We start from the raw sequence: 18,234 nt of genomic DNA, 5'->3' as shown, positions 1-18,234 counted from the left end.
TCTCAGATTAAGAGTAGACTTTTCCCCCCCCAACTTATCTGTTAAAATATTTACCTGTAATTCTAAACAGATGATCAAATATTTTTCTCATAAACTAAAGTGCTATACCCCCCTGTTCATAGATAAACCTGTATGCATGCATCTCTAACTGTCTAATATTTAGCTGTTGATTTAAAATATAAAATGTACTTGCAGTTTCTTTAGTAAAGCAAGAAACATTTAGAATCTGCCTAAACAGAAGAGAAACTCGAGACTAAACCACAGGACTGCTGAGACATCTTGCAAAGGAAATGATAAAACTTTTTTTTTTCTGTTCAACCACAATTAAATTACATCTTTCCAACCTTTTTTACTGTTAAATGTCCTATTATAATGGTTTCTCTGTTAAATCAAAGTGCATGAGGAAAACATAGCACACTATTAGCTTTTGGTAATAATTGATCTTAATTGGTCAACGGGCATTTTTTTAATAAAAGTGCGTTAACCCTCCTTATAACCTGTGCTTTCTTAAAAGGCTGATAGACTGTCTTAGTGGACCCTTGTAATCTTTAAAGTTTGGAAGAAAAATCTAATTTATATAATTCTACCCATAAACCCTCTAAGGGTGTAACAAGTATTGGCGCCTAAAATATTGATGTTTAAAATCATATTCCATGGAGGACCACAAAAATGAAAAACAGAACGATGAAGTCAAATCACAGCTTGATGACCTCAGATCATCAGTGTGTTTTTACTTCAACTTCGCTGACATTAAAGATTTTTCTTGTGGAATTTGGCATTTGCTAAACACATGCCTTCGAATCTGAATACAATAGTACCATTACATATTACAGTGTTAACAATATGTATTTTTTGAAAAGCGTAATGAGTTTAGATATGGCTTGATAAACATACAATTAAAATGTATAGAATTATATTGTTATAGAGTAAAAAGGTGGGAAATTGTAAGCCTGAGAACAACTGTGAGTAACACTGAGCAAAATGGGTCTCCCAAATACATCTCCAAATTAAAAATCAAATCAAAAGAAAAAACTTGTCTAATTTGTTCTCAGTGAGGGACAAAAAGGGTTCTTTGCCTTTTTACCCAATGCTCCCTGTTGTATCCAGACAATTCAAACTACAAATTACAGTAACTATTGTTTTGTTAAATTGTCCATATTTGTAAATGCACTTGCAAGCACAGCTACAAAATTTATTAGGTGACAGAAATGCAGGGTTACAAGATTCAGTGTGTTCACCAATAACACAACAAAGTCCAACCAATAGACACCAGATAAGGAGAAACGTCACTGTCAGCGCAAGATACCAAAGTTTAACCAAGAGAACAGCCAGCTGTGCTACATGTGACATGGCTGTAGAGTTCATGCTGTGATGTGATTGACAAAACAAATGAGTCTGTGGAAACATTGAGTACCACAGACGCCAAAACCAACCTGAATAAAGATGAGAATAACCCACCTACGCAGCTTTTTCTGATCAATGTAATCCTAAGGAGTCACTAATCGTCACAAGTAAGAAAGGTTTGTAAAAAAAGAAAACGGAAAAAAAATCAACCTAAAAGAAGAAGAAAAAAACAGTACTATTTTGAAATAGGTGTTTGTTTTTAGTTACCCAGCAGCAGGACCAGAGTGCAACAATGATGTTTGTAGTAGAGCTGCACAATGTATTGGATTTCAGAAACACCAAGGACTGTATCCAATATTTGGAGGGATATTATATTTCCAGTGCTGGGCATTTACACTCTGCATAGGAGTAATATTTTTGGCTGTTTGAATGGATGCCAACTTCCCTTAATGTCCAAAAGAGGTATTTATTTTAGTAGTAGAGATGCTGAAATATGGTTAGGTGGTTAAGTTTCAGAATCCATTGTACAATTTACATATTTCTGCAAGCTCTGCTCTAATCTGGGATATGTTTTTCCTACTATTCAACGTATCATACTTCTAGTGAATTCAGAATTTGATTTTACATTTCAAAGTGTTTCTTGCCCTTTTCACCCTCCTACCAAACAGGATGTTCACTTTGATCACTGAAACAACGGAAATAAAGTAATCTTAGACAATACCTAGATAAGTTCATTTAAAACATTATAGGTTATAGGCTTATCACTGAAACAAATAATGCAGCACTACAGAATCAGAAAATCCTAAAGACTTTCTGCAGTGTGATTACCTCAGGAAAAGTCGTCTGTTAAAACATCAGGACTTCCTGATTAGACAGATTCTACTCTAACAGTACAAAGCTACAGCCCACCACTTAATTAGCCACACACAATGAGGCTGGTTCATGAGAACGAAGGACATCAGAATTGTTTTCATAAAGTTCAGACAAATATGCATCACTGTACAGTAACTAGGGAGACTTCTTTGAACATTTCTATCAAGGTCTGAAGAGAAAATATAAAAGGATCAAGTATTTAATTTCTTATTGTATAGAAATGCTTTATAAAAACTGCTCTTCCAGGTACAGAGGTATGCTGGAATTTAATCAAGGCTGAACAGAAATGAAGGCAGGATGAAATTAAGCTTTTTACGGAAATAATAAAGGCGGTTCAGATGAGGAGTTCTAGATTCTCGCATTATTGTTGAATTTCTTCACCCAGGGATTAAACACACACACAGACACACAAAAAAACATCCAGTTATCCCTGAAGAGATATTTAAAATTCCTAAACTGAAAAAAAAAAAAAAAGTATCTTTATGCTGAATTTGAAGAGCCACATAAAACAGGATCATGGGGACGATCCAATCAGGCATGCAGAGATCAAAGATGGTCACTTTTTCTTTGATCCTTTCTGATAAGTTATCAGCAGGTCAAATACTTTCCAATGATTAAATGCATCAGAGCCAAGAACTTCAACTTTTCAGTTTCATAATTCAGATAAGACGCTTCAAGGGGCTTAATCTTGTAATTTCTTCATTTTCTGTTAGATTCAAACTACTACCTCCATCAAAGAACTTTTCTTTTATGTTTTATAGTCTAAGAAAACTGGAAATTAGAAAAGCTTTCTTATCATTGCTTAGCATAAAAATCTGTTTCAACTCATTGAAAATTGCTTAAATATGTACCAATTGGGTATTTGCTAGAATACAGAAGAAGTGTTGAATTTAGTACATTTAATCAACAAGGAAGAAAACATGCCATTATTTGAGCTGCTAATCTCACATCACATACAAAACTAGAAAAAGAAATATTTCACTTGGATAAGGGGCTCGAGTAAATACCTGCAACATTTTCTTAAATCAATTTAAAAGTTGAGCTATAAAGCACCACAGTTAAGATTTTACTGAAACCAGCATGAAGTCCAGGTAACTTGGCTAAAGTCTCAGATATCCTTTTAAATTCTTCAACCTTGTGCTGGCAGAGAGACTGCTACGTTTCATATGTAGTTCACACAGCCCTGCTTAAAACAGAATATAAATAAACTCATACAGATAGGGGTGTTACAAAACGAGGGCAACGCTCCTGCCCTCACAAGTGCACTCTGTTGTGTGCAGAGTGCTCTACCGGGTGCCTAACGCATGTCAAAAACAGTTAATTTAAAAATATGCTAATTCAATAGCAGAATAAAATTCTCTGTCATGTGGATTCAGATCATTTCTGATGGTTCATCTACGAGGTTTAGATTGTCAACTTGTGTGTTCACATTAGTTTAGTAGAGCCAAGACGCAATATGTCCAGTTGGGCAAATAGCATTAGCAGTGAAAGAGAAGACGCATCTGAAACTCTATTGGACCGAGCATATAAAGCCCTTCCCATCTGGAAATCTAATGAAAATACAATGCAGCTTTTATACAAGGTTCTTGGTCAAAGGGCTCAGCTAAACAGATTGAAGTAACAGCAATTAGCTGGCATGGAACAAATGTGGTTCTTTAAATAAAACCCAACAGACTGTAAAAATATGTCAATGGTAACAACTGGAATCTATGCAAATCTCCAACACGTTTCTGCAGCTGAACAGGGTCGAGTGTTTACAATAGCTTAAAAAAAATTAACCCTTGTTCTGACTGTACATTGAGTTTTTAACGCAGGGTTTAATTTGCTAAAATTGATAAGAATCTAAAATGTTGCAGCTCCCCAGTCAAACAGTAATGTCAACCAGTGTTTACTCCCCTTACAGATTTCTGTTTTTGCTTCTTTCTTTTTTTTGTCCAATTTTAAATGTTTCAGATAATTAAACAAATGTCAATATTGGATAATCTGAGTAAATGTAAAAAACACTTTTTGAATGATTTCATTCATTAAGGACAAAAGCTAGTCAAACTTAACATACTAGGACTATGTTAAAAATAATTGCTCCTCATGTTGGTTCATAACTGTTATTTTTGAGTTTAGGAGGACAAACGCTTTTTCACAGCACAGTTTAAAAAGCAGGTTTGTTAGGTCAGTTTCCAGACAACAGGATTTGGACATTTCTGTCTGGACTGACAGTTTAAACTGCAGGTAAATCCAAGTTACTTTGCCGCTTGTTCTGCATGGACTAGTTACCTGTATAAGGTTAGGCCATCATGTTAAACATTTATATTTGAAAACTTAATGTTCTGTCATTTCATTTCAAGGGTTTAAATTCTTACAATATGCCTGAAATAAAAACAAGACTGAAGTTTTCTCCAGCTGTAAGAACCACAGAATAACAGAATTGCACCTGACCCCACTGTCACTGCTGACTGCTGGTCAGCTGGCTGAAAGAAAACTGCTACATTTATTCTTTGTGTGGACATCCAGAATTATTTCCAGTAGCAAAAACACACAGTCACGGTGTATAAACTAAAGGTTCACCACATATAATTAAATATTTAGATGTTTACACTACAAAAATGGCTTACACTTATGCATTGAATATTAAATTTATATAAACATCATGACAGTAGTATTCTAGGAATAATTATTTATGTTCTGCTTTAAACAAACGCTACTCTATTCAAATCATACATGCTTTATATTTTTATGCAAATTTAGTAAAACTCATCACTCCTGCTATTCTGCTTCACACTGAAAAATAAGGCTGAGTATTTTTCTTGGCCTTGTGGTCGTTCCAGGCTATGTCCAGAAAACGGCCTTGAACTTGTTGCCTAGACTGACTCATTACTTCTTACAGTGGTTTCTCCTTTTACCACATAAAAAAGGTGTTGAGTATTTGTGGCTCGTGCTATGTTGAGGGTGCTTTAGTACTGTGGTTAAAGTTGCTATTTTTGTTATGTTGCACCTTACAGTTCATTCATCCAGCATCATTTTACAAAATAGATTCCATGTTTTAACAGTTTCCACCGCTTTATAAAACAAGATGTGCCACAAAGCTTCAATGTAGCACAAATTCCACTACTAACGGTGAAGATCTCAGCTCTTCTGGCAAAAATAAATGCAATCTTAATTGTTTTATTGGTCTGGATCCATTTGATTTATCTTACTTTATCAGCCTCCTTTTACATGATCACACTTTACAAGCATCAACAATGCCAAGATGAAGACGTGCCAACATTTGCTACGCCGCTTCAGTCTAGGGTTGCAGAGCGGGTCACATGTCACAACAGTGGAAAATCATTGTGATTGGATCTCCAAGCCAACAGCTGGCGTGGTATGGTTGAAAGACAGTGGCTGGAGTTAACCCCTTCCCTGCCTCAGCCTCACGCCTCTGTCGGATGACTTGCCTTGAGGCGCAAAGAGTTGTGACTCTCGGGCGTTATCTCACATCAGACGTTCGCCGAGACCTCCTCCACCCAGAAGCTGCGCGAGAGGAAGCCGGGCAGCCGACGAGACGGCAGTGGTCTTCCTCATCCACAATAAGGAAAACCCTCTGGCAGTTTGAACACCTCCACGTGCCAACAACTCGCCGAAAGTCGAGGACAGCAGTTCTAGGGATCCCTCTGCTGAGGAGCTGCCTAATGCGAGATGTGGTATTTTTAGCTTCGCCCAGACCGCCCCCTCCCCCCGCCGTAGCTGAACTGGGTCACGCCATGTAAATGTGGAGGGCACAGGCAGAGACACCCAGCCCTCCTTGCGCCGCCCTGCTTACAGTCGGGAGTGCTGCTTCACCCCCACGACTGGAACTTCTCCACAGGTCTGAAAAAGCTGTCAGGCACCCAGTCGATGAGAGCGCACAGTCAGCGGCGTCATCAGCAACACATTCGGCGCTCTCCGGCACTTCTTTCATCTGGGATAACAGGCAATTGTTCCCTGAAGTGACAGAAAAATCTCTTACCGTCAAACTACTTAGCCTGAATTAACAAATGAGTAAACCATTTCCTGAACCGCTTGACTAAAATATCTTGTAAATAATCAATGTGGTTAAGAACGGGACGTCAAAAAAAAAAAAAACTATTTTGTTATTTGCTAAAAAGTCATTTTCAAAGAAGCTGAAAACCATCTCAAAACCAAGCTTCAAATCCCTGAAATAAATGTCTTCAGATTATTCCAACATTCCCTGTCAAAGTCGACTGCCAAAGAGAGCACAGACAATAAGACATGTAGAACAAGGTTATTTCCCCCCAAATAAATCTAAAATTGAATTATTTAGATGCCACAACAGAGGACATGTTTGGCATAAACCAAATACAACGTTCCACGAAAAAAACATCAGAACTGTAAAGCACAGCATTTGAATAGTCATGGTTTCAAGGATGCTTTACTCAACTTCTCCCATAATCCACTGTGAATTGTTCCGTGTGTCAGCGTGTGCGTGGGGACTGGACCCTGATAAGTGGTGGGTGGTTGACACAAGCGTGACTTCATTGCAGTCCAACAGGGCGACCATGACACCGTACTTCTGCGATGCCGGCGTCATCTTTATACAGTGTGTCCGGTCTTGTGACGACAAGAGTCACACAAGCGGTTTTCTGAAAAATCTGCAGAGTCTCAAGGTCATAGGACTGGAAGCATCCCATATGTTACAACTAACATTTGAAATAATACAACACTGTGCTTGTTGTATTCCTTGAAGCATTAGTTTGGACTAATTTCTTTAAAAAAAAACAACAACACTGGTGATCGAAAATGACAGGGAGCAGCACTCAGTGCTATGACATAACAGATTTCATGAGAGTACTTTACAAATAAATTCCTGTTCAAGTGGACAACACCTCGACTCCACACAAAAGGATTTAATACATCCACCTGCACTCGGTGTTTCGCTGAGTGAAACTAATCCAATGCCGTGATGGCCGCTCCACCTGACAGCTCACGCAGAAAATGTTTTCTGCACACTTTTCCGAAATCTGACACACAATATGAATATGTGAGAACTCAGAAGCTTGGATTTTAAGAGTTTTCGCATTAAAAGAGCTTTAATTATGCTCAATTGTGATTCTGTAAGGCAGATGCTCCCCCGAAAATACTGTAGCAACAACGTGCTAAATATGCAAATACTCTTGGGGGGAAAAAAACTATTAAATCTACTGTAAGTACCTCTCTGAATATCTCACTGGAGTTGTATAATATAGACCAAATGTAGACCTTTTTATTCCAAAAACGTTAGAGACCAACCCACAAGGCATGCCTACAATCATATGTTAAAAAAGATTTGAATGAATGAGTAGTAAAGGGTAACTCGAAAGACATGTAACATAATACCACTGCTTGGAATAGCCCTGGCCCTACAGTCTCCACCAATGGACAAGCAAATCTCCCAACACAAGTACATGAGATCCTGAATACATTCCGTCTCATGGTACCATATATTCCACCTCATGACGACAACAACAACACACTATGTTTAGTTTCCAGTGTTGGTTTACATGACTCAATGTCCCCTCACTCATAAGATGACCAGGATTTTTAAAACAATACCCTTTACTCAGCACTTAGAAATGAAGATTTATGTTTTTTTCTTTTTTTTTATATGGCTCGTTTTCATGGTGTAAATTTGAGATGTGACACTAAAACATGAGCTCATCAACTCTCCTCCATCTCATCATGAGCAGTTCACCCTAGCATTGTTTGAAAAGTGAGAACTGTCTGACCTGAATTAGTTGTAACGCCTACCAATAAGGACTCAAAAATTGCATACATTGTGCTTATTTTCTATATTTGCTATAACTCTATCAAAAATAATAACAGTCATTTACGCGTTTGATTATTTTTATATTACATGACTACTTAATTCATGTTGCACATTTTGCTTTAAATTTCTGTCTTAATAGAGTGCAACGGCTGCATTTATCCTCAAGGTTATCACCACGACACTCAAAACAGCCCGATTCCAGACAACACCCCTACTACTTTGAAACACTTGTTCTGTAAAGTCCCCAAATTCACTTTGGTAACTTCCAAAACAAAGCCTCGCATTAGCAGTAATCAAGCGTTTTAAAGAAAAACAGCAGCAAATGGAGCGACTGCTGTCTTTTTACTCTGTCAAGGTGAGCGGAGTTCTCCATCCTAAGTCACAACAAAGAGATTGTACGGCAACAAATAAGAAAAGTGATCATTTTGCCTTCTTTGAGTGACAGACAGCGACAGTCTGAAGTCAAAGAGCTCAGAGGATCTGAGTGAATCAATAAACAACTTTTGAATTTCTTTATGCTGAGAAAGACAAATTCATCTAAAAGCTATTCTTAGAGCATTGTAAAGTCTAATTCAGACCTTCCTGGTCTGGACTGGCACTAAATCTAAGTAGTTTATCATTTCTATAATAAAACCTCAAGACATTCTGGCTTGGCTGTCATTACAAATTACGTAATGAGTCCACAGATAACTGCTGTACTCTAGGATGACGAAAAGACATTAGATAACTGAAAGGCAGGGTAACATTTTAACCGTAAAAGAAACAAACATGCATTTTTAGGGTGATTATACAGAGGCTTGCTCCGCAGCACAGGGGGACACCGCTGGCGCTGAAGCAAGCCCGGGTGCTTTTTAATTGGATAAGGAGTGATCCCTTCAACTGCACACCAAAAGGTGCCCGGTGGCTGCAGTCCATTTCAGTTTCGACAGATAATCTATACGATACTAGTCCTTCCATTAAGTCGCAAAAGTTTTAAGGGTGGCTGTCTCAAGGTCCGCTGTTCCTAAATGTTATTTTGCAGTGCTGACCGTAACTCAACCGTTAAATAACGGTTGATTGCCAGGAGCAGAAAAATATCGGTAGGGGTGAAGTTAACCTGAACGGAAAGCAGTAAAAGCGGGACAGCTCGAGAAGGGACTCGATGTGTGGTTTATCGGCGAAAGTGTATCTAAAAAAGAAGAATAATACTGATTGTTCCTCTATAAAAACAAGTTTACTGCGGCTGCATTGGGGTGACAGACAGCTGCGAGGACTGCCCTGCACGCGGAATCCACAGAACACTGTCCCCCAAATTTACAAGATAGCAACGGCAGCACGCTACATATCCAACATAAATTGCCTCCATGTATAGCCGTTAAATGAGTCAGACAACGTTACATGGAGTAACCTAGTGTTAATTTGTTTAACCCATTAAATTTCAACACATTTCACGGGAAATGTTCAGCTTAAAGCGCAGTTAGAGAGTGTACGGTTCACGAACCGTTAAAGCAAGCAAGTAATCGTCGCGAGTTTAACGTTAACGTTTAACACACGTTAAAAAGCCGTTCCTGGCTGACGTTCAACATTCGACTGTTAGCCGACTAGCTCGCATGCCTTAGCCTATACTGGTTGTAATGAGGGAAATACACACAAAAAATGTGCTTCTTATTGATTGACAAGTCCAAAAACTTACACTAGAGCTGAGTAGGAGTCACGTAAAATTAAGCACAAGCAAATGGAAGATGGCAGCATCCTCGCCGACTACTACGAGCCACCTGGGGTTGGCAAATGAAACGCCCAATGTCAGTATCGAACCAAGATATAACGATAGCTAACGGTGTTAGCTTCGGTACAGTAGGCAGTTACCCTTTCAGACGCTGGCCCTCGCTGATCACTGCACACCCAAAAGGAAGATTTTTTTTTTTTTTTTACACCACCTGGTTTTGAATGCAGCTTCCGAACACCTGGAAGCCTCTCCTAGCACGTGGCCATTCTGCCACCCTGGTAAGGAAATAAACCAGAAAAATATACTTACTCCCGCTTTCTGGAGCGCAATCTCTGACCGTTTCTCTCTCACTCCCCCTCAGTCTCACCAAAGACTAGACTCTCTGCCCCGATCTGAGGTAAGGCCCCGCCCACTGCGTTGTCACAGCCACAACCAAAGACGTCTAATGTGTCAAGAGAGTTCCCCCCGCTAGTGGCTCGTCAGAAAACCACTTGGTGCTGTGATGAAAACGGATGGCGCTACAATTGAGCTGAAACTGAACAAAGTGACTGTTTGTTCTTGTTTATAGTTCTATAAAAAAAAAATTACAATTTCCAATACCGAAAGCCAATCAACATTTTTTTTCTTCTTAGAAGAGGCAAACTGGTGCATAACTTTCTTTCTCACACTGTAAATCAATAACTAAATGTATACAATTAGCTTGTAAAACCAAATGATGAACAGAAATATAAATAAAAATAATTGTCTTTTGGATTTAAAAAAAAACCCACTTCGCTATACTTTATGCCTCTTTTTTTCCATTTTGAGTTTGTTTATGCACTCCATCCACCTCTCATGCACTAATAATTAAAGTTGAACATTTAAACCTTTTTTTGATTATTAATACTTGGATTTCGAAATTTTCAACCTAATGTGTTGATTTTATTGTCCAGACTATATTTACAATGTAAGGGAACACTTACGAACTGGAACATTTCTCAAACGTGGATTTAAACGAAGGCGGAAGTACATTGTGGAGAATCACCTTGCTTTGCCGACTTCCCTGCTGTCACAACACCGCCAGGGACATGTGATGCACGTCAAAAGGAGGATGGGTACGGACCAATGGTGTGGATTCCCATTGGTCGAGCCAGCATATCAGTCGCCTATGGAAACGGTTACGTCATGATCCCCTCGTATTCCCTCTTCGCTCCCGTGTCGCTTTATAATAACAGGATTATTGAGCAGTTCCCTCCATCATTTAAGGCAGCCAGTGAAAAGCACACACAGAAAGATCACTGTGTTGTCTCTGCAGTCCTGCTGTCTGCAACACAAGGCTCTTCCCTCAACGCTTAATCAAACCTGACGTCACTGTTTCCATGATGTAGCGCGGTTTTTTTTCTCTTCTTCTTCTGCTCCCTATTGAATGCCTGTATTATTTATTCACGATTATCCAGAACTCATGAGAAGTAGCATTTTCGGCAACCATAACCCTGGCTGGGTCACTGCAGCACGAAGAGCAGCGCCAAGTAACAATCAGAGCTGCCGTCAATCTCTTCAGCTACCAGTCAAACACTAACTGAGCAAATGTATTCTACACTTAGGAATCATTGCAGGTGCATGCGCCTAAAAAAAAAATCAAAATATGATTTAACAGCTTATTTTATTTCAGTTATTCAATTTAAAAAAATAAACTCATATATATTTATTATACACTGTAATATAAGCATTTATATATTGTTATATATGTTAATTGTAATGATTATGGCTTATAACTAGCCATAAGTATTACTGAATAATTTACTATAATTACAGTGGGAGAATAGAAATGTGTGGAAAATCTATTTTCCACTAATTATTAATCAAACATTTAATCAATCTAAACATCCGATCCTTTATTTAAGGTAACTCGGGGTTTCAGCAGTTTTGCAGTTTTTCTGGAAGTTTTAACCAGATAGAAGACCATAAAAACTGAATGCTGCTACTCCATGTTTGATTCTGACTCTGGAGATGCAGAGAAGACTAGAACAGGAAGACCTCAGCAGTCTGGAAGACCAATAACAGGTCTTTAAAATCCTGTCGTTTGTTTATAAAATGGCTTGGCATCAAAATATGTTAAAGTCTGTTCTCTTAGCTGCAAAGAACCTGTGTAGGAGCTTTAGAACTGAGTTGATGCGTTCCATTTTCACAGTTTTAGTGAGGACACGATGAGAACAAATGGATCTGTGTGATAGGTCTTAAATCAATCACTCATGCAAACTACCACAAGTTTCCCCTTCCACTTAACTTTCCAGGAACCAGTATTATTTAAAACTGCTTTTAAACAAAGGCCTTTTGTAGATTAGCCTAACTGTCGGGTTCTCCATTTTGTGGACTTCTGTATTAAAAAAAAAAAGATTGCTCTCACTTAAGATTCAAAGAAAACAAACAAAATATTACTGTTTGTAATGAATCTGTATTAAAATTTTACTTTCTGAATTGAATTACCTCATAAATTAACTCTTATAATCTCCCTTGCTTCCTTTACCCATCAGTTGAGGGCGTATTTGTAAGCGTTTTAAGGTCCAAAACAGTTGAAGAATTTACGTTTTTTTAAAAATAAAAGTTAATATTAAAGTTCAAAATGTGCAAAAGAAAAATAATTCTATTCACGAAAAGATCAAGCTCAAGCTTTAGAAATGATCTTTGGCTAAGTGAGCCAATTTTAGGTTCTCTTAGCTCGGTTTAATATCCCACGATTGAAAACAAACTTTAGCTAAGGTCAAACTGCTGTGATTACACTAGTCGTTTTAGCATAATGGGATTTATCATTAACACAATAGCCCTGAGTCTACAGAACCACGTATCTTTTCAGATGTGTAAACATCTCAAAAGGTCAATGAGTTTGTGCTTGTGTATGTACAACCTAACAGTGGAAAATTTCACTTCAGAATTTCTGTGTCAGATAGAAGTCAAAGGGGAACAGAAGCAGAATAGGAAAAAAAGTTTTTTTCTCTTCTTTTTTTTTTCCCACTGGGGAGTCTTGCGCAATAAGTGTGTGATTCGACTTCTATGGCTTAGCGAAAAGCAAAATGAGGAACTATCAGTCTAGTTGCTCAGATAAGCAAAAAAAAAAAGATGTAATAAACTTTTGAACAAACTGTGAAATGCTGGAGCCAGTCATGCCGGAGTGCGTTAGGTACCCGCCCGTGTGCCTTTTGAACCGTCAATTCCCTGCTCTAAAACTTCAGTAAAGTCCATCTCATTTGCTGATGTTTCCCTTTTCACATGCAGCAGCAGTGATGTAAGCCTCAGCTGATCTGCACGGCTTTATTTGCAAGGTTTTCAAAGTGGTGGCATAAAAGATAAAGCATAAATCTATTTTTATGTCTGCTACTATTTTTTTTTTTTCAACATAGCTGACCCTCAGCGGTTTAGTTGGCTTCCAGAGTGGCCAGTCTGTACAGTTTTATGTCGGCTAACCCTGAACAGATGACTCCAACCAAAACAGTGAAGCTGCCCGTTTTCTGTCTTTCTGCCTATAAGTCTGTCAGTTCCTACATTATCCCTCCCGTTTTATCCCACACTCAAATACTGCAGAACTCATGGAAGTAACTCAAAGCAAGAAGACGGATGTAGACTTTAAGCGGGGCGTCTTTAATTCACGCGTGGGAGACGAGCTGCTTTTTAGCCATTAAAGAGTTGATTATATATCGAGTTTTATTCACTGGCAGAAACATAATCGCCTAAAAATCCCAGATTAACGAAATTAACTTGTGATCTTCAGACTTAGCTAAACTAGCAGCGGCCTGTCTCCAGTACTTGCGAAACCTAAGACAATAAGCTGTTTGACAACTCTGGGCCTGATCTCCTAATCTCATAACTGACCACAAAGTCAACAAGTGCATGAGTGGAATTTAATTTGAAGACAAAAAACAAAACAAACAAAAAAAAAAACACAGGCAGAAAGCAATAATGTAAGTGATTGTCGGGAGCCCATTAAAATCTAAATGTCAACAGTGCTCCTCATGCAGAACTTGTTAATTTTCCGTAACACTTTCTTTATTGTCAGGCGCCAATGTTTTTGGTTTCAGTTTTAAAAATAGATTCATTTAGTTGGATTTGGCCTTGGGCTGCTACTGCTTGTTTGTTCAGTTTAGCTCCAAGATTCCTGTTCTGTGGTACTTGGATTGCATTTTGTTTTTGGCTGAACAATTTACAAAGTACACAAAGCTTATAAACTTTGATGCCGAGGTAATAAGCCACCCCCATAAAGATGCTTTTCGCCCAAAAACGAGCTACGCTTGAAATAGAAAACTACTCCAAATACAATGTATATAGAGGAAAACATTCAGACTAAACTGAAACAGACAACAGTGAACCAAGAACAAGTGCTTATGGTTATTATTTACCTGTGAAATTCAAATATGGGGTCTGGGAATGACATCAAACCAAATTTAATCGTGTTCTCAGTTGCAAGCTGTAAATCTGAGGAGATGCGTCCAATTGCCATCATTTGTGATTACTGCCAATTGGGTAGAATATTCTGCAAGAGAAGATAAATCATTATTCCATTCAAATATGGCACGGAGTTCAGAAAGGAGTTCTGCTTTCTGAAAAACAATTAGTTAGAATTTGTCGATTTGATCTTCATTACAAAACACTTTTGAACCACTGGCTTAGCCTCTTCGAGCTCAATTTTAATCCGTGTAAACAGCTGTAAGTCACAGAATTAAGGTAGAAGATGACCCCTCATAAATTTTTGCAGTTTGCCTATTTTTCAAGATTTATAAAAATATTTTCTACTGACACTTAAAGTAAACTGAAATAAAGATATTTACTAAGCAGAAGAGAACCTAAAATCTTTAGAAAATCTTGGCACAAATCTTCCCCCTCCTTGTAATCTGAGGGAAAATGATCTCCAACGCTTGAGCACTTTGAGGGCCGTGTTGCTTTTAAATTGGTTGAGACCGATTGTTTCCCTCCACAGCTGTTGCCGTGAGCCTTGCTGTTGACTCAGTTTCTCTGTGGAAATTTGCCAGATGCTCTGGAGCGTCTCGTGAACTACAGTAAATGTCAAGTGTCACCGTCCTTTGTGCATGCAAATGTGTCGTTCACGCAGTCTGAGTAAGCATTCGTGATGAGGCGTGCCAAAACTTTATCGGGTTGGTGGACGCATTCGGTGCAAATCACAGACACTCTCAAAACAAACTCCTATATTTTTTTGTTGATAAAGAATCACATGCTTTTTTAGATAAGGATGAAGAGCTAAAAAGTTTAGAAAATAATTTTTTCGTAGGCACCAAGATTGCTTTTGTGGTATGTGTTTTTTTTTTTTGCTCCTAACATAGAACTTTAATTGCTGGGGTAGAGCTCTACACACCATGAGACGAGATAGCTTGACAAATAATTGCAGGTTCAGTTGGAAAGTGTCTCGCAACTGACACAGCATGAATGCGTCTGCTATTCTAACCAAGAATGACTTTGCTGCAACATCCTACTTGCATTTGGGCTTTGAATTGACGAAGATCTTTGCACAAAGCACGATGGAAAAGCCGAGAAGAATGGGGGGAAAAAAAACGAAGCCTCAAAATCTGTCATTTCCAAACAGTTAACTGTAAATTCTGCTGTGTTGGAAATGCCCGTGGAAATCATGTGCCTCGAGGCAAGTGGAAAATGGGAACAAGAAGATGCCTCATTATTTGGGTTACATAAGCCGGTCCCTATCAGTGAAGACGTGCTGCATGAACATTTCGTCCTTTGGTCAGCCAATCTTTCTTCACCACTTTGTTTCTTGAGCGGACATCAGATTTTCCACTGGCTCAGCAATGTGGAACAGAGTTTGACGTGGAGGCTGCGAGAGGGGCAGCTTCCTCCTTATTTTAAAAAGGAAAAGGAAAAATAGTATTACATATTTTCATGTGCTGAAAAATGGCACAAGAATCAGTGCCGATGACGGGTTTGGGAATCAAAAGTTCTTCACCAACACTGTGCCTTGAAAAAGTATTCTTTTCTCCAGACATTGAGCTAAAACTTCACAGAATTGTACTTAAATTGTTGACTAAGGCATTCTTATTTTTTAACTGTCAGAAAGTATTTAGTTATTAAGAGTTATCATGGAAGATCTTCCTTTAAACTTCCAAAACCTTATCCCTGACCTGCTGTGTGTCCATTACGCATTGAGTTTTAAGGCAACTGAATGTTATCAATGGAGATAAAAAGGGCTAAAAACAACTGAATGCCACACTTTGAGTGATTGTTAAAGATCAAACAAACTGCATTTTTGCACGTACTTCACAAATATGTGCTGCTTTGTATTGATCTCTCAAACAAAACAACTAAGGTTTGTGATTGCACAAGGACAAAATGTGAATAAAGTTTAAGTCATACGAATCCTTTCGCACACCGCTGTACTCTGAACTTCTTAGTTTGTGTGTGATATCATCTTGCTGACATGAGTCCTAACGGACTTCACCCTAAACTGTTCAGTCGCATTCAACGACGGCAGTGGCTATATCAGTCAGACAAAGTTTATATTAAGGATGGGTCATCAGCATTTTAATAATAAACCCTCTTTAACCAACATGTCATTAGTCTGCCACAATCACTGTAATCACATTTTTCTTTTGGTTCAAACATTGGTTTATGTCTGCTGAAGGAGACCCCAATTATATGATTATCATTCACACCATTGCTGACTGGCAAAGCAACCAGACACACAAACACGGCGAATTATACGTATGATGCATGTGGAATGAGATCTCAAGAAAATCCCTCAGAATCAGTTCCACAAAGACTCTTTGTATGAATGGATGCCTGGAGAAAGGTGGTGGAAACAGGAGACGCAGGGGGGGATGAAGGGTCCCCTTCTGATTGAACTGCTCACCCCTTGGTTTGTGCATGTTTGTGTTTCCTACCAGCCCAGGAATTTACTGCTCGGCACAGGCAGGAACAGCCGCGGAGAGGTGAATGGATAAAGACCAGAGTTGTTGGGAGGTAGGTTTGGAGGGAAACCGAGACGGAGGAGAGGAGAAGCGGAAAAAGAAAGATGAAGTGCAAACACAAGGAGTTATTGTAAAAAAAAAAGGCAAAGAGTCAGCAAATAAGCGTGACCTGGAAGTAGAGATGACAAAACAAAAGCTGTGTGCACAGGGTGCGCTTGCAGGCGAGGAGACAGTGGTCTCACTCTGCCCTGAGCCAGCAGCAGGAAGATTATCTGGCCAAGTTTCCACTTGCAAACAATAATTCACCACAAGTGCCTATTGAGGTCAGACTTTGCAAGGGCGGTGACCCACCCAGTGCAATACAAGGTTGTGTGAGTTGAAGAGCCTGTATATGGTTATAGGATTCCACTGCCGCAAAAATTTGCATGTGCTAAAACCAGCCATAGAAGGGCGCTTTGTGGGGTTCCTTCTCTGTCCTGCAGCACATTTTCCCCCCCTCGCTTTGTTTTCATCGATATCTCCTGTATTTACATTCGCACTGGCTGCTGGTGAGGCTGGAAAGAGTATTTCAGGCAGTGAAAATTTGACATGTCATATAATACGGAGGCATATAAATAGTCTTGATTCTGCTCTCGCCAAGGCAGGAAACCACCTGAGATTCCACATTTAGACGTAGCGCAGCGTTTGTGGAAAACGGTGCCGTTAGAAAATGGCTACAGTGAAAATGGCAAATGGGCGAGACTAAAACACCTGCTGCGGTTAAATGTCAAAAACGAGCTGCCAGAAGTTATGCAGAGTTAATACCTCACGGTTTTGATCAGACAATGGGATTTAGAGAAACATCTGATCTGTTAGGGGCTAGTTAGCTTCCTGTCAGAGATGTCTTTTGGGTAATTTAGAGGCAACAGGCAGTAATTAAGAATCGCTTTCACTGTGCTTAGTTGTTCAGTAAGGCGTAGAGCCCATCAGCCCCATTAATCTGCCTTTTCCTTCCCCCTAAGTCTGAGCGGTGCCACTGGGGACAAGGCAAAACAATTAATGGCAGCTTAATTACAGTGCCACATCAGATTTTTTTTTGCTTAACCCACAGAATGTACAGAGAGGGGAACATTAAAAGTACATGCATTCTCAAGGCAGCACACAGCTTTTGGAGCAGCTAAAACACTGTGGCACGGACTGGGCACAGATGGGGCACGGAGGAGGAGATCCAGTGGGAACTTGGTGCCCTTTACACCCTATTTCTTCTTTCACATAGGGGCTTTCCCCTGGGAAAGGGAAAAAGGTTTGATGAGGCAGGGTTACAGACTGGGACCTAAGGCCAGCGATGCAAAGGAACCCCTGTGTATGTGTGAGCAGATGTAACATGATGTAAGGAATCAAAAACTAGAAATGGTGGTTTTATATGCGAGATAAACAAACTGAAAACATTTCTAAGTCGGCAAGCTTATAGGGAAAAAGGGTATAAAACAAGAGAAGCAATTTGCAGGCATGAATTGAAGGAGCAATTTTCAGTGGCAAAACAGACAAGAAGTAACTGTTGGGACCTTAATAAATAAACCCATTTTGGGAGCTGACATTAGTAATCTCTTCAGTGAATACAATACAGATTATGCACGTAACCGTTATGGACT

At 39.1% G+C, this 18,234-nt stretch overlaps 1 protein-coding gene across 7 annotated transcripts in view; it reads right to left on the bottom strand.

The window, feature by feature from the left end:
* atp2b1a (ATPase plasma membrane Ca2+ transporting 1a) overlaps positions 1–10,146 on the bottom strand; it is a 44,069-nt gene extending 33,923 nt beyond the window's left edge. For 6 of the 7 annotated variants that reach the window (XM_008400654.2, XM_008400658.2, XM_008400657.2 and 3 more), the window contains exon 1: positions 10,011–10,146. The gene's annotated coding sequence lies outside the window, so the exon portion shown is untranslated. Of the gene's footprint in view, positions 1–9,668; positions 9,687–10,010 lie in introns of those variants that run through there. The other variant, XM_017302849.2, reaches the window with a different exon arrangement.
* Positions 10,147–18,234: the final 8,088 nt, after the last annotated feature.

The sequence above is a fragment of the Poecilia reticulata genome, chromosome 23 (assembly GCF_904066995.2).
Source record: "Poecilia reticulata chromosome 23, P_reticulata-male-v2, whole genome shotgun sequence".
Lineage (NCBI taxonomy): Eukaryota > Metazoa > Chordata > Actinopteri > Cyprinodontiformes > Poeciliidae > Poecilia > Poecilia reticulata.
This window is presented reverse-complemented; position numbering and strand designations above follow the sequence as displayed.